Genomic DNA, 6,975 nt, shown 5'->3' on the forward strand with positions numbered 1-6,975 from the left:
AATCAGATCAGAAAAGATCGACATCATGCACCTTTGAATGGTGGCTGGAGCATTACATAGACCAAATGGCATTCTTCGATATGCGAAGGTACCATAAGGACATGTGAATGTTTTTTTCTCCTGATCATTGGGATATATGGGGATCTGGAAGAATCCTGAATATTCATCAAGAAAACAATAGAATGGATGATTTGCAAGTCTCTCAAGCATCTGATCAATAAATGGGAGTGGAAAATGATATTTTCTAGATGCAGAGTTCAGTATGCGGTAATCAATACACATCCTATGCCCAGTGACTGTTCTTGTTGGTATCAATTCATCCTTGTCATTTTTAATCACAGTTATACCACACTTTTTTGGCACAACATGCACAGGAGATACCCATTTAGAATCTGAGATAGGGTAGATAACACCAACATCTAAGAGTTTAAGAATCTCTTTCTTTACAACATCCTTCAGGTTAGGATTTAACCTTCTTTGATGCTCGATATAAGTCATTGATTCATCCTCAAGATGTATCCTATGCATACACAAAGAGGGTGATATTCCCTTGATGTCATCAAGTGAGTAACCTATTGCTTTTCTAAATCTTTTAAGTGTTTTCAAAAGTTTAGATAGCTCAGTTTCAGTAAGTTCACTACTCACAATGACTGGATAAGTTCCATTAGGACCAAGAAATGTATACCTTACACCATTGGGGAGGGGTTTAAGCTCCACCTTAGGCGCCTTAAGATCGCTCCAGTCGTTTTGCTGGGTGTCCCCTTGTTGAATGACCGAGGCTTCCTGATGGACAATTTGAGGCAGCTCCTCATACTGATCCTTACTACCAAATCCTCTGTGTGAATCCAACACCATCCCATAGGCAGCAATCTTCAGGTTCTGAATCACTTCAGCTGGCCTCTCTATCATCAAAGCATGCTGTAGAGGGTCTTCTATTGACAATTCTTCAAGGAGCTCATCAGCAAGGGCATCCATCTATTCAATGTAGAAAACTTGCCCTTGAACTGTTGGTTTCTTCATTACCTCCTTGATGTCAAAGTGAAGAACATGCCCTTTACCCAAGTGGAGATTAATCTTGCCCTCTTTCACATTAACAATTGCTCCTGCTGTAGCTAAGAAAGGCCTTCCAAGGATTTAAGGATCTGCAGCTTCCTCACCCATCTCAAGCACCACAAAGTCTGTAGGGATCTCATATTTTCCAACCATAACAGGGAGGTCCTCCAAGTTACCCACAGGGTACTTCACTGAACGATCAGCCAATACCAGAGACAGTCTACACTTCTTGTACTGAGTGAAACCAAGCTTCTTAGCAACAGATAAAGGCATCAAGCTGACACTAGCTCCCAAATCGCAGAGACATCTATCAAACACCATAGGTCCAAGAGCACAAGGTAATGTGAAGCATCCTAGATCTTCTAGCTTCTTTGGAACAACAAGCCTCTGGATGATGGTAGTTTGGGTTCATAAGGAGGAGGAACAAAAGAATTCTCACTTGGTGGAGAAACAACTTCACCATCTTTCACTGTTTTCTTCTCTTCCCCAACCTTTCCTTTACCTTTCACTTCTACAATTTTATCCAAGATTTCATCATTGATTTTCTCATCAACAATCACCAGTTCATCATCTATGTTGATTGTAACCCTCTCTCCTTGTTTCTCAGCATCCTTGGTGAGAGCTTTCTGAGGTAACTCCTTACCACTCCTGAGGGTGATAGCTTTCATGGTCTCCTTGGGGTTTTGCTCAGATTTTCCAGGTAAGGAACCTTGTTGGCGATTTTGTTGAGTGTTCATGGCAGCAAACTGGTTCTCCAAGGTTCTGAACTTGTTGTTGAGCTCATTGTAGCTTCCATCAATCTTTGCGTGAAGGTTTTTCAACTCATAGCCAACATGCTTCTCACTTCTTGTCTGAGACTCCAAGATTTGTTTGAGTAGGGCATCAGTGCTGCTGACTGGAGGAGTAGAAGTAGAAGTAGTAGGTTGTTGTTGGGCGGGTTATTGTCCTTTGTTATTGAAACCGAGAGGAGGGTTTTGTTGAGGCTGATAGCTGCCTTGCTGGTTGTTCCGAGGCTGATAACTACTCTGTTGGTTGTTGGGGTAAGATCCCTGTTGGTAGTTGTTGTACTGAAAGTTTGGCTCTTTCTTGTACCAGCTACCATTGTTGTTGATGAAGCACAGCTCTTCTTGCCGTTCCAAACCATCAACTTCCTGGACAACAGGTGTGGCTTCTTTGTTTGGGTTACCAACAAAGTGCAGCTGCTCCTGGGTGGCCTTATCAGCATTGAGAATGTCAATCTTATCCTGGAGAGCCTTTAACTCCCTCCTTGTCTGCTTGTCATCCGTTCGACTGCCTCTATCGTGGTCTCCACTGTAGGCTGCATCGCTCTTTACCATATTGTCAACCAGCTCTTCTGCATCTTCCTCAGTTCTCCCCAAGAAGAACCCATTGCTAGCTGTATCCAGTATGGCCCTGTACTTAGGCAGAGCACCACGGTAGAATTTGCTCAGCAAGCTCTCTTTAGAGAAGCCATGGTGTGGGCATTGAGCTTGGTAGCCCTTGAATCTCTCCCAGGCTTCACTGAAGCCTTCCAAGCCTTTCTGTTGAAAACTGGAGATCTCATTTCTCAGCTTAGCAGTTCTTGAAGTAGAGAAGAACTTCTCCAAGAAAGCTTTCTTGCAGTCATCCCAAGTGGTGATTGAGTCACTTGGTAGAGACTTCTCCCACTGTCGTCCTTATCCCCCAGAGCGAAAGGGAATAACTTCAGCTTTAAGGCATCCTCAGACACACCATTGGTTTTTGACAACCCACAGTAGCTGTCGAACCTATCCAAGTGATCAAATGGGTCCTCTAGAGCCAACCCATGATACTTGTTGTTCTCGATCACGTTGAGGAGTCCTGATTTGATCTCAAAGTTGTTGGCCGCTACAGCTGGTGCTCGGATTCCCAATCTATGACCATGAATGTTGGGGCGGTCATAAGTGCCAATGGGTCGAGCTGCTCGCTGTTGGTTTTGAGGAACGTTGTTGGCATCATTTTGAGGTATGTCTCCCATATCAGTATCCAATCTCTGCAAGTGAGACTGTTGCTCTTCTTCTCTTCTCTTTCTAGCACACTCTCTCTCTAAAGCTCTGATGTCTGCGGCTCTTGGAACTAGGTTTGATGGACCCCTGCTACTTAAGTTCATACACCTGTAAATTAAAGGGAGGTGAAGAAGGAGAATCAGTAACTAAAGAAAATAAAAATGACTTAGTCTCAAGCAAATGACTAAATCTCAATGTTCAAATCTACTTAGAATTTGGCAACGGCGCCGATTTGATATTAGGAGTTTTCAAGACTCCTAAGACAAATGTTGTAGTATAAATGATTGTCAAACCAATTCTAAGGGATTTTAAGCACTGAGAATGCAAGTACTTACTTAATCTAAGTGCAACCGATGATTTTAAAGGTTTTCTAAACTAATGATTATTACTAATGCAGTTTCAGAATAATAAAAACGGTAATTGAGTTGACTTTCTTAACTAAGGAAATGAGAACTCATGGGCATAGGAATTAGACCTTGGGTGATTAAGTTTTGAACTAAGGATGGAAAACGAACAATCAAACTATCAACCTTAAGCTTAGACACGATTCTAAACAAACTCTATGTCTAGATGAATGTTCATTTACTAACACATTTCAAACAACAAATGTCTTCGGTTGAATAATATGGAAGCAATCATTACTAACAGGTCTAAGGCTATCTTAGCACTTCTAACAACAAATGTCTTTGGCAAAATATGCTAAAAGCTTAGAAGAGTTGTTTCAGACATTTCATCGAACACCTTTTGGGTGGAAAATGCCTAAAGATCAACTTTTGAGAAGCTAACTCAGAAGATGCATTATGATTACTCTACTAGCAAGGTTTTGGAATGATCTACTCTAAAACATCCTAGCTCTAACCTAATCACCTTTAATCTTCCTAACTCATGAATTCAAATGGTGATTACTCACTACTCTTCATGATTCCTCTTAAACCCATTTTGGATTTCAGATTAATCATACAGAGGGATACAACAACGAATTAGAAAACACAGAATTGCAATAACTAGATGAACAAAGATGATTCAAGAGATGAACTTTCCAAATGTTTTTTCTTAGAACCAAGATAATCCGTCTGGTGGCTGCCAAAAGTACTTAAAACATAGGTTTTCAGAAGTAAAAACGTGCATAATAAAATGACCAAAAGGCCCTTGAGTAGAAATGAATTCGAGCAAACAGAAGGCGCGCAGCGACCTCCAGTAGTCGCTCTGGGAGGTCGCTCCATGCTTCGGGAGCAACCTGGAGGGGTCGCTGCGAGATGTCGCTCTGGGTCGCTCTTCGCGAGCGACCTCGCTGTGTCGCTCCTGTCACGTTGCTCCGGGTGATGGAGACGCGAGCGACCTCGCTGTGTCGCTCCAGGCCGCGTCGCTCCGGGTGATGGAGACGCGAGCGACCTCGCTGTGTCACTCCGGTCAAGTCGCTCTGAAAGGGTGTCACAGCGACTTCACGGTGTCGCTCCGATGAGGTCGCTCCCATGCACTGCTCGTCCAATGATCACCTTTATCACCTCTTTTGAGCTCCAAATGCACCCAAATGTCTCCAAGAACTCCATGTGGTACTCCAATACCTGATAGGGACTCATGTATGCAAAATGCAACCTAAACATGGCTAAATCCTAGTCTATATGATCAAAATGCACATGGGTTAATGGATAAGACAATGAAAATATGCAAGATATCAGAGAGAGAGAATCCGGCTAGAGAGGAGTCCTGAAGGCGAGCAAGAGAGAGGAGGGAGCGTGCGAGAGGTCCGGCTAGAGATAGAGAGCTCCGGTGTCAGAGAGAGAGGCACGGGAGAGAGATCTGGCGTGGCGGCTAAAGATCTGAAATGAGTTTGTGTGACGGGTGAGAGAAAATAAGTTGAGAGAACCAGAGTTTTTTTTCTTTTTTTTCAAAAGAACTAGGATTCATGATTTATTTTTAGATTTTTAGATTTTCAGTTTTAGTTTTAGAAAATTATTATTATGTAAAATTTTAAATTTATTCTTTTATTTTATTTGAAACAAATAATATTTCAGTGGAAAAATAAAATTTTCTTAAAATTTTAGGCGGAAATATCAGGTCCAAAACACAAGAAGATTTACTAGAAGTCTCCTCATAAATATTCTCACATCATTCTCTAAGTTTCTTTGTACATTGTTCCATGTTTTGTTTATTTGCACATGAGACTTATTTTGAATTATCTAGCCATCGAATTAAACTTTATCTTTAAACAAATAATTGGCGAAACTTAAATGTGTTAGTTTAAAAAAAAAAATGTGTTACAATCTCTTATAAGATACCAAAATCAAAAATACAAAATAAAACTTAAAACATACTAAACTACTGTATTCTAACGAAAATATTAAGCTAAAAGTATAATTATTTTAAAATTACAAATGATAGTTAAACTTTTTCTTGAAACCTATGAAAAAGACAAAAAATCATCAATTATGGATAAATTTTATAAGTTTAACAAATTTAGATATATAATCCGCGTGTTACGAAAATTGTTTTGTTATTAGGAAATAAAAAAATAGTTTACACCATTCATAAGAAATAACCCATAACCCCTATTCATAGACATTGAATTATATATTAATCATATGAATTGTGATTTCATCCTTATAAAAACCATAAAAATATGGCAAAATGATCTAAATATAAAGAACGAAAGAAACACAAATATCCATTTAAAACACAGACCTATAATCTCAAACAATTATAATTTATAAAATATATATATTGATATATTACACGTACACGTACAGCATATCCGGCGCGTAGCGCGCGCTTACCCTAATATACTATATACACACATACACTTGGCAATGAAGAGTCTCTCTTGTATTGCAGTTCTATTTCTCTTGGCTTTGACACTTCCATTAGCCATTGCTTCTGATCCAAGCCCCCTTCAAGATTTCTGCGTTGGCGTCAATTCACCAGCAAGTGGAGGTATGCATGATTTCTTAACTTCTTGAATATATTTTTATGCTAATTTTTGCATTACTTATATTTTTAAACCATTTTCAGTGTTTGTGAATGGAAAGTTCTGCAAGGATCCAAGGATCGTTAACGCAGATGACTTCTTTTCATCGGTACTCAACAGACCTGGAAATGTAAGTAACGCTGTTGGGTCCAATGTGACAACCGTCAATGTTGACAACCTTGGAGGATTGAACACCCTTGGAATGTTCGTATAGACTATGCACCCAACGGTCAGAACCCACCTCACACTCACCCACGTGCCACTGAAATCTTGGTTGTCCAACAAGGAACCTTGCTTGTAGGGTTTGTCTCTTCAAACCAAGATGGAAACCGTCTTTTCGCCAAAACGCTCAATGTTGGTGATGTATTTGTGTTTCCAGAAGGACTCATCCATTTCCAGTTCAACCTAGGACGAACTCCAGCTGTTGCAATCGCTGCGTTGAGCAGCCAAAACGCAGGTGTTATCACGATTGCTAACACAGTGTTTGGGTCTAACCCAGCTATAGACCCGAATGTTCTTGCAAGGGCATTCCAGATGGATGCTAATGTCATCAGGGATTTACAAAATAGGTTCTAATAAAATAAGAAATGTCGTACTTGGAATTGCTTTATATTACGTTCTTTCTTCAGAATAATGAATACAAAATCAGTATGATGTATGATGTTGTTTGTTTGTTTTTATCTTAACTGAAGTTTTTTCAGTGAATAAATAATCTTGTGCCAAAGGTCAGGTGGCTTAGTTTATAACTTCATATTAGTACTTACTACTGAGCATGTTGTGCCTAAGGTTCATGAGGCTTTAAAAAAACAGTAAACTAATGATGTCTTCTGAAACTAATATATAATTATGATTTATACATAGTTACAAAATACTAAAGAATTGTTGTATCATTAATTAAATTTTCACTAGGTTCCTTAATTCTTTTCTCGAAAT

At 39.6% G+C, this 6,975-nt stretch overlaps 1 non-coding gene and 1 pseudogene across 1 annotated transcript; both read left to right on the top strand.

The window, feature by feature from the left end:
- The first annotated feature begins 2,520 nt into the window (after positions 1-2,520).
- LOC125592252 lies at positions 2,521-2,627 on the top strand. The gene has a single exon (XR_007328090.1). It is a non-coding gene; the product is annotated as a small nucleolar RNA R71 (small nucleolar RNA).
- A 2,144-nt stretch (positions 2,628-4,771) lies between these two features.
- LOC106417889 lies at positions 4,772-6,751 on the top strand (annotated as a pseudogene).
- The last annotated feature ends 224 nt before the right edge of the window (positions 6,752-6,975 follow it).

The sequence above is a fragment of the Brassica napus genome, chromosome C8, assembly GCF_020379485.1.
Source record: "Brassica napus cultivar Da-Ae chromosome C8, Da-Ae, whole genome shotgun sequence".
NCBI classification, from domain to species: domain Eukaryota; kingdom Viridiplantae; phylum Streptophyta; class Magnoliopsida; order Brassicales; family Brassicaceae; genus Brassica; species Brassica napus.